Genomic DNA, 9,392 nt, shown 5'->3' with positions numbered 1-9,392 from the left:
GGACCAGAATCAGAAGAGACCAAATTCGAGAGGAGCCACTATACTGAGCAACAACAATGAGGCAGACACAAGAGTAACAATTGAGTAGCCACTCTTATATTTTACAGTGAACAAAGTAATTTGTCTGGTTCGTACAAAATGCAAAATATTATACCAAACAGTAAGAAAAATAAAAAAAATAGTGTGCACACTTAAAACAAAAATGTCTGTTGGGGCCCTTAAAATAAAAGGAGTTGTTGAAAGTTCACCTGATTCCAAGGTTCCTTGTAGTGTAATGTGAGTGTATTATTTGTGTGAATGAGTGTGTACGTGAATATCTCCTCGGTGCTAATCTTCAATCAGGGTAGTTGGCTCGCCATCTTTCACAGCAGGAAGTTGTCCTGAACCTCAGACTCTCAGTCCTCTAAAAAACCTGACCGTTGCTCTGTGTATCAAGGTGGAGCATGCCGATGCCGAACCTCGTAGCAGCTCTCCGGAGGACAGGCAAGCAGTTAGCCGACGTAACTCTCCTTCGTTCAGCCACTTGGCTCCAGACCTCCACTGGGTAAATGCTCCGACTCTTTTTTCCTTTTTCACAGGTTTCACTCTGGGTTTTTTTCTCTAGTTTTCCTCTTCTCCTTAACACACAGCTGCCCTCGCTTCCCGGGCCGAGATCCGAAAAGACCGGAAGAGCAAAGCTTCTGATTGGCTGCTGAGAACTAGGTACCCCACGTGGGACCATGCGAGTTGAAATTAACAGTGTTTCTTACACCTGGTTACACTCTGTTGCAGCAGTCACTGTTAAATTGGAATAAGATACACGGTCAAATGTTGTGAAGTAGTGCGTGTGTGACCTGAGAATGCAATATGCTGAAGCTCAGGGAAGAAGAGGAAAACGCCTGCTACGTCATGTCATACTATTGACGTAGTATTGACCCTTCTGCATTAAGTCATTTGATCATTGACTATTTAGCACGACGTTCTTATGGATTTCAGGCGTTGTTACTCATGAAGTCACAAAATACTCAAAATATTAACATGGCCTATTCAATTTAACTGTCTTGTTAACCATTTCATATTATCAATCCTAATTATTTATTTTTTGCACTACACCAACTAATGTTCCTTACATAAACGTATTACTGTTGTCATGTGTTTCGATTGTTCATAACATTGTATATTGTGCGAAGATTGTAAGAAGTGCAAGACAGATAATTTCCGATACAGTCAAGCCAGTTTATTCATGAGGCAAAGAACAATCAGAGTCTAACCATATGCTGACGTTTCTGTGGTTCGTAACTTCCCTTCTGTGAGTCATCATCACGCCACATCGGCAGCTTACAGAAACACCACCTTGCCAATGTCTCAAGAACACAGCACATGCTGAACCCTTAACAGTCTACACAATCCATCCAGAAATCAAAGAGACAGGAGAATAACATGCATTTATATCTTCTATATCTAATAGGGTTGATTATCTTAATCCCGTTAAAATATATACATTTGGGTATATAGAGTTTGAAATATATTGTAGAATTTTTGTATAACATAGATACTGTATATATAGATTTTGGAAGTCCATAGTCGTAAATTAAATGCAATATTCGAGAGAAAGAGAGAGAGTGAGCGAAAGAGAGGAGTATCGAGTACAAAATTCAATTGGATAATAATATTCATTCATCTGCACGTGACTCCAAAGTGCACGTCCTGGTACAGCATGAAGAGCTTCCACAGCATCATTACATACTCCTCTCAGGTTGATCATCAATCACAGTCCTAGACTGGATTTATATTGTTGCTTTCATTTCAACATTGTAACTCACTCCACTTGAACAGCGTCATCATCATCATAATAATAATAATAATAATACTTTGTCTAGTATATAATAATATAATATTAATATTTTTATAGATTTATACTATTCATGCCATTCAGATTTATACATGATCCCGTTTCTGTGTTACTGGACCAAAATCACTCCAAAGTGCACACTCTGGTGCAGCATCAAGAGTCTTCCAGCTTCCACAGCCAATAGACCTCAACCTCATCACGGTTATACCAATGCCACACCAACGTTTAGCATCGGTATAACCTCTGGTCTTGCATCTGCTCCATTGCTTTGTGGTTCGCTGGAACAACGCGCTCTCTTGAACCACTCGAACCAACTGTATTATTAGAAAGGGAAAAAAGGGCATCATCATAAATGAACATCATGTAAATATTTCAACCATATCAAAATGTATAATTCGAAGGAAAAAATCTCTTATTTTAAAGGAATAATTCATTCAGAAATTGAGCGGCGCACAATATTCACAAGTTACCGTTTAATATTTTATCCATAAGACTGTGTGGCAAAGCCCTACTATCAACAGAATCTGTTTCAACAACCAATCAACAATAACCAGTCAGACCACATCAGTCTATTGAGGATCTTTCTATCGTTCGCTCTGTGCATACACTTCATTGTGTGGGCCTTGGCTCTATCGGGTGTTTAATCCATATTCAATTCAGTAATCAACTGTAGGCTAAACAGTCTTTAATGCACAAGATCACAAAAATATTTTTAGACCCCTCATAATATGGGTTTCAAACAGCCACACTGAACATCCAGAAGAATAGATGTAGGCCTACAAACACACACATTAGATTCACAGTAAAGAGAGACAAAATGTGGCGATCTAAGTGAAAATAATGTTTAGCCAACAGTATATTACTGAATTGCACAAGGATTGATTGGGTGAAGAAAGTTCATAATTACTGGCTGCGACAATGAGGGCATATGACTGTAATCAAAAATGTTGTTTGTAATACCTGTTTTCTTTCTTTCTGCAGTGGTCCACCGCAATGACCACCGCAATGACCACCACAATGACCACAATGACAGTACCCACCACAATCCCTCCAGTGACCTTCGGAGTCCAGAAAACAGCCGGAGGCGGGGTGCTGCTGGTTGTGGGGTCAACGTGTTCTACAAGCAGAAATACATTGAAGGGTCATTGGCAAAGCCTCTGAATCTGAATCAACGCATAGTTAGACCACACACTAATGGCTAACACACTCAGCCTCCCCCAACAGGGTTTCCTTAACTCAGTTGAACCCATATGATGTCTGTGAAATTGCTGACTATATTTCAAATTAATCTACCGATTTGGTTGTTGAATATCTTGGTTTAGGTTTGGCAAACACTACAGATTATTCTAATTTAACGAGGTAAATCAAAGTTTTACTTTGGAATTCAGGGTTTATATACTATGCTGCTTTGAGCGCCGTAGAGAAAAATAATAATCAACAGCAGACGATTGGATCCAGGATAATTTGTCGGTGGGATTAGCTGTAGAAGTACAATACTGACAGGTCAAGTTAATTGTACAGCCCTCAAAAGACTTCAGTTACACATTAGATGACCAAACAGCAAAAAACAACCAAAGTTCAGTAGAAAAGGGGAAAACATTCAAAATATAAGCAAATAACGACCACATTAGGTTCGCATGTTGCTACCTAATGTGTGTTGCTACCCTACCTTGAGGTTCTGGTAGAGCAGTGAAGTTAGCTGTCGAAATAAACATGCAAAGTAAACAAAAACTAAAACTTGAAAACCAACCATTCAAATAATTAAACTCTATACTCATTCTATAATTTTAGCAGGTCAAGTTAATTGTACAGCCCTCAAAAGACTTCAGTTACAAATTAGATGACCAAACAACAAGAACAGCCAAAGTTCAATAGAAAAAGAGAAAACATTTAAAATAAAAACTAATAACCACATGTGGCCTATTCTGATTCTATATATTAATTGTAGACATTTGTAATCTACCAGATAACTAAGACAGAAGACAATAGGTTTGCATATTGCCATTTGTGGAGTTGGTGAAAGTAATGCATCCCTACCTTGAGGTTCTGGTGCAGTAGTGCAGTTAGCTGTTGAAATAAGCATGCAAAGTAAACATTAACTAAAACTTGAAAACCAACCATTCAAATAATTCAACTCTATTTTCATTTTATCCCTAAGATATATGGTTCCATCAACACATCAGAATAACAGGAATTTATTTTCAGAAAATACAAATTACATCGAAATAATGTTGACATTGGAATAATATTTTAAGCGAAAATACATTAATTCAAAATAAATATTTGTCGTTGATAATAATCGTTGATAATAATCAAGTATAAAAATAAACTCACTAAGGCAGCAAATTCGATGGTAGATCTACAAGAGAGGAGAAAAAGAACAGGTGGTTTACAGGAAGTAAACTCTTCAAGTCAACGCTTAAAACGCTTTCTGGGACCTGGCTCAGAGTACGTAGTGCTTGGCCCTTGGTTCTATGAACATCCTAACTGTACCGACAGCGACATATTGTTTCTCTTTCTTCTGACAAAAATGCTAACTTGTCGCTTTGGATAAAAGTGTCTGCCAAATAAAGTGAAGGCGGCTCCGAGCACAAGATTTTGGAGCCCGAGGTGAGTCTGAGTCGATGTGTTTCACAGATGTATCTTCCATTTGGTAGTGCTGCAGTTTGGAAGTTGCAGAACAGATTCAGTAGCATTGATGGCTCCTAGCTGACGTCAATACCTCTTTATTTAATATTGCAATTGCAAAGGCAACATTTCTGATTCCTGCTTTGACTTGGACAAAACACTGAATATAGATCTATATTCTCCCAGGTGTTAACCAGTCATCAAACCAAAGATTGGTTATCAGACTGGCCCTTATATTTAAGGGGTATTAATGATTGACCTTTTGTTTGAGGAGATAATAAATGAACAAATTGCTTGGGTGGAAGTGGTTAAGTGTCAAGTCATCTGTTGGATCAGAATATAACAATAGCGATGTTCACAATTTATTTTCCTTGTGGTAACATAGCCTTACATCCTATTTTTCAACTGTTGGCCAGCTAAATCTGCAGAGAGAAACCTTATGAGAGCTCGGAGGACAAGGTTGGTCCATGGTTATACAGAAGTAGCAATTTCACAAATCTATTTCTTATTTTAATGAATAGGCTCATGAAAAAAGGAATAATCCTGATATAGTGGCTATATTGTGAAGATATGCCAATATTTGGAAATCAGACTCTGTTGCATCCATATTTAAACACTGTGTGGAGACTGGGTCAGTGCCAGCTTCAGAAAATATTCAGAGATGACAACAATGCACAGTGCTTCCTATCTGAATGGAATTCAAGTACTACGTTTCTCTTACCTTCGGAGGGCAATCAATATCAACACAAACTTTCTTCAGGCATTCAGTCAAAGTGAGAGAGCGGTAAGATGAGGATATACTTCCATTTTTGGGTTGTCCTTCATGTGCCAGTACCGTGCCCTTTACAGGATATGCAGCATACAGGAGGAATGTGTAAGACTTTTAGACATGATTGACAGTACTTAAAGTAATCAAATTGTTTCATGCCTTCAATATGTTGTGGATTAAGAGGATTAGTTCCGGGAATACTAAACACCTTAACTTACCTAAAAGTTTCACTAAACACATCACAAAAACATCTTATTTTTTCTCCAAAGTATTTCGCGGTCTTTTGCCAAATCATCTAATATGGCGCTTTTCCACCGGAGGGTTAGGTTCGGTTCGCCTCAGGCCGGTAGGGGGGCAGGGGGCAATATAGCCCAGCTCATAATGCCCTTATGGTAGGCCGGATGTCGATCGCCGCGGCAGCTACCTAAACATCTTGACATCATAGCAGCGCGACACAGTGTAGCCTACTAAATAAAAACAATGGAAAAGAGGAACGCCACACATTAAACCAAGAGCTACCATGGAAGTCGTCCAGCAACAGTTTCGGAACGTGTCCACCTCCTTGTTCGCCCAAGCTAAAGTTTTGCGCGACATGTCCATTGTCCAGAATAATACCTCGCGGTCGGTGTTTGTTTGTTTTTATCCCCATGTAGCCCGGAAGTGACGATTCTGTCGACCAATCAACGGAGGGTGCGTGTAGCTCGAGCTTTCCGGCACCCTTTCAGGCGTCTCAGTACCCCAACGGAGGAGTAGACGAGTGCGAAACGAGTACGGCTCAGTCCGTGTCACGACCACTTTCGGCGGTGGAAACGTGAAGCGTGTGTGCCGCACCTTTGCGAACCGAACCGAACCCTCCGGTGGAAATGCGCCATTAGGCCCAGCACGCCTTGGCCCAGTAGTGAAGGTGCGGTTTGGCCCAGCTCAGTTACGGTTACAGTACCCTTTTGCTAGGGCGGGGTTTAAGCCGGATGCAGATAGCCGCGGCAGCTACGTAAGCATCGTGACCTCATAGCAGCCCGACACAGTGTAGCCTGCTAATGAATCCCAGAACGCGACACAATAAACAAAGAGCAACAATGTAGGACGTCCAAGAAGGACGGCAAACGCCCAGAAATACCTTGCGGGTACTGTGTTTGTTTGTTATTAACCCCCTGTCGCACGGAAGTGACGATACTGTCGACCAATCAACGGACGGCGTGTGTAGGTGGAACTTGTTGGCACCCTTTCCGACGTCTTGGTACCCCAACGGAGGAGTACTGAGAGAATAGTATGTCTAATCGCGGCTAAGTCCGGACCCAGCCCACTTTTGGCGGTAGAAACGCGAACCGCACCGCACCTATTCATACCGAACAGAACCGCACCACACCTATTCATACCGAACCGAACCCGCCGGTGGAAACACGCCATAAGAACACTATACTGTAGCCATCCCACAATGGCGTCGGCCTGTATGTCACTCATATTGAAGTACAAATTTGCTGCCAGAAATGGCCAATAAATCATTTCTTTGGAGAAGTGCAACAGAAACAAAATCCAACTGATAAGTTTCTCAAAGACATTAACCCCACGATAACTGAAAATTATTATTGTTACGTCAACATAATGCCAAAAAAACAGAAGGCTATTAAACTCATTCAATAAAACATTCAGCTACTCATTTTAATATCAATCACAATCATTCATAATCCAGTAATCCACTTTAATAAATGTTTTACTTACATCAGAATCAGCCCAGCTGTATTGACACGTTGGATTGCTGGTAGGGTTTGAGATGTTGTACGTCGTTGCTTTGCCCTGATGGGTGATGCACTGGTCACCAAATACGCCAACTGTAGATGACAGAGAAAGGGTGTCTAAGTATATTGTGTATCTACAACAAAGAATATAGAGACAACAATATGAACTTTTGTACAATCTTATCCTTGAAGAAATTTACCTGAATGAACACGTGGTAATGAAGAGAAAGATGTAGATCTGACACGGACAGACATTAAACTACACGCCTAACAAATGAACAATGAAAGCATTAATCGAGGCTAAGACACAGCCAGGCTCAATACAATTCTAATGAAGCTAATACAGATAAGGAGGTTGATTATCTAGTTTGAATTCTTTGAAAAGCCTAATAAAGGAGGCTCCCTTATTAGACTTGGGGTGCGGTCACGATGCATACGTAGCTGCGGAGGCTTTCGCCATCCGGCTTAAACACACACACACACACACACACACACACACAGACAGACACACAGAGCTAGGAATGTAATGTTGTGTTATCACCCAGACAAACACAGGGACATGTGTTGGTTAAACCCCTAGTGTAAATGTTCATCATTAGTATTCTTTCTCACTTTCAGGTACACATAGGCTATTCTCATTACTAGAGTTTACTTCCTGATGCCAACCCTCCCCATTAATCCAGGCTTGGGGCAGGCACCTAGTTGAGCTGATTTGCCCCCTTAAGTGGCTTGGTTAGGCTAAACTAAAAACATCTATTACAAAGATTCCAACTAAATGAAACCACATACACACTAGGTACCACATCTAAAATATGGGCCTATAGTAGGCTACTCCAACAGAAATAGTGAACAATTAGTTTCAAGACATCAGAAGTTCTAAGAACGTAAAGATATGGACAAATTATGAACTCAAATATTAGAAGGTCTGGTTGGGGCATAATATAATAACCCTTAAACTGTTTTATTTGATTAATTTGATATATTTTTTTTCCATTTATAATCTAGCCTATATATTTTGTGTTAGAAATGTTGGTCGTTAAAGGAAATGTTAAAATGCCATTTTGCAACCCAACGTGTATACAGGCCTCACATCAACTGTTCATCTCGATTTTATTGACAAGGCATTCGACGCGCCTTGCGTTCAGCCAAGTCATTGACAATGTGCGTGTGCTCGTTCACTCTCAATTGACAAGATGATGATTGGCCATATCGTCAACTGTGTAAACGAGAGGTTTACAGTCTGTTGGCTCCGGTTGACGTTAGATGATTTTCAACGAGCAGATAGCGTGCATTTGGGTACCATATCATGAATTTATTTGATTAAATACGAAAAGCAAGAAAATAGATTAACAAAAAAGTCACTAATGTATTCCTTTTCAAGATTGTTTGCGGGATTTCATCTCACAGATTTTATTTTTTTTAGATTTTGACTCCTACCATGATCAAATTGTATATCTAAAATCACGGGTAATCCTAAATGTCGACTTCAATATTACCTTTAGAGTTGTTTAAACTAGCGGTTCGAGGACAGGCAGAATGAAGTAGGCTACATGCCCTGTTGGTGAGGAAACCCACCACGCCGATAGTGATTGCGCCAGCCCAGTGTCAATCGGGCCGCTGATCAACTGGTTTTACGGGCCGGTCGCCTATAGATACAAAAAAAAAGAAAAGTGCCGGGACTATCGGCCAACCGGGGATTCCGGTTCGCTCACTCGCATTCCACGCCCTGCTCCAAGCCAGCGAGCAGGGTGTACAGTCCGCATTTAAAGTTTGCGAATAAATTGAGATTTACCAGTTAAAACTGCGAGTAATGAGCTCCATGTGTCCTTAGTGAAACTTCGGAGGGAAGCAGCTACTGGGTTCGATTATTCTTTCGCACCAGTCCGCCAGTCCGTCCCTGATAGTTATACATTTGAGTCACTTTTACTCGCACGTAGACCTATCGTTTATATCCGATGGAATGCGAGATAGTCGCATGATACAACTATTTCGTCTCGTTTTTTACGGTGGTTCGCTCAATAAATGCGTTGTTTTAAAACGATCCTTTCAAATAGATACCGGCCCACACGCTCTCACTCCAAATATAGGAGTACGCTACAACACTTACCGGTAAATGAGGCTGGAATGAATAAAAAAAGCAACTTCATTCCGACACCAAATCCGATACTTTGTGTAATGGTCATCTCGGGCTAAGTATGACTCGGAGAGCGGTAAATGTTCCACAGGTGGTTTATCCTAACAGAGACACAAGGTAAACGAGGTAACATTCTGTCAACTGGTGAACAGAGGAAGTCGAAGGATATTAGCCACGCCTACGTGTTTTCCTTTACCCAGGTAAACCCCTGTCTGTCTTGGAAATGGCAAAGTGGCCATGTTTAGTCTTTAACTTATCTACAAAATCATAAAACCTTAAATGGTGTTGTCCATT

General features: G+C 40.6%; 1 long non-coding RNA gene across 1 annotated transcript; it reads right to left on the bottom strand.

Moving 5' to 3' along the window:
• Positions 1-1,218: 1,218 nt before the first annotated feature.
• On the bottom strand, positions 1,219-9,249 carry LOC307077506. The gene is made up of 8 exons (XR_013811943.1): positions 9,072-9,249; positions 6,948-7,057; positions 5,181-5,300; positions 4,166-4,190; positions 3,869-3,898; positions 3,501-3,530; positions 2,792-2,948; positions 1,219-2,145 (listed from the first exon to the last, which is right to left on the bottom strand). It is a non-coding gene; the product is annotated as an uncharacterized lncRNA (long non-coding RNA).
• Positions 9,250-9,392: the final 143 nt, after the last annotated feature.

Source organism: Pollachius pollachius (genome assembly GCF_949987615.1).
Source record: "Pollachius pollachius genome assembly, chromosome: 6".
Classification (NCBI taxonomy): Eukaryota; Metazoa; Chordata; class Actinopteri; order Gadiformes; family Gadidae; genus Pollachius; species Pollachius pollachius.
This window is presented reverse-complemented; position numbering and strand designations above follow the sequence as displayed.